Raw genomic sequence first — 652 nt, forward strand, 5'->3', positions numbered from 1 at the left:
CCCTCCCTGAGTTGGAGCTGATTAAATATGAACATTTTAATAGGGAACCAAATGTGAAAATGGTCCCATATCTCTGTCATTTATTATTTCCCTATAGTATTTTCTATTGCTGAAATATGAACTTTATCTAAAGATTTTCCGCAGCTCAAATTTATACCCAAATCTTTTCATTTTAAAAATAAAAAAAGAACAGCTTGTTTTATATTAATAATAATAAACCAGAATATTAATAATGAAACAGAATAACATAACAACCATAAATAGAAAATTTAATTTAAAGCATGCAAGCTATAGCAATATAGCCTATGCATCAAAATTCGAAAACAATGACAAGCAACTCTGATCTAGATGGAGGTGTGGATTTTAAGGATTTGTTGAGGTGCTGGGCCCTCCCTGAGTTGGAGCTGATGCTGGGATTGAGGAATTCTTCATAATTGCCTCGACCTTCTTCTCAATTTCAGCCAAATATAGGTTTATAGCCCAACCCAAATCGTTAAGGTCTTCGGAACTGAGAGAAATATTAAGTTGATGTCCTTGTAAGATCTGAAACATCACTAAAGCCATCTCCGTCACTCTATTCACTGTCTTCAGATTGAGAAGCTGAGTGCCTAATTTCAGAAACCTGTCATCAAGGAAGGTGTCGTGGTTCATC

This window comes from Ipomoea triloba, chromosome 16, assembly GCF_003576645.1.
Source record: "Ipomoea triloba cultivar NCNSP0323 chromosome 16, ASM357664v1".
Classification (NCBI taxonomy): Eukaryota; Viridiplantae; Streptophyta; class Magnoliopsida; order Solanales; family Convolvulaceae; genus Ipomoea; species Ipomoea triloba.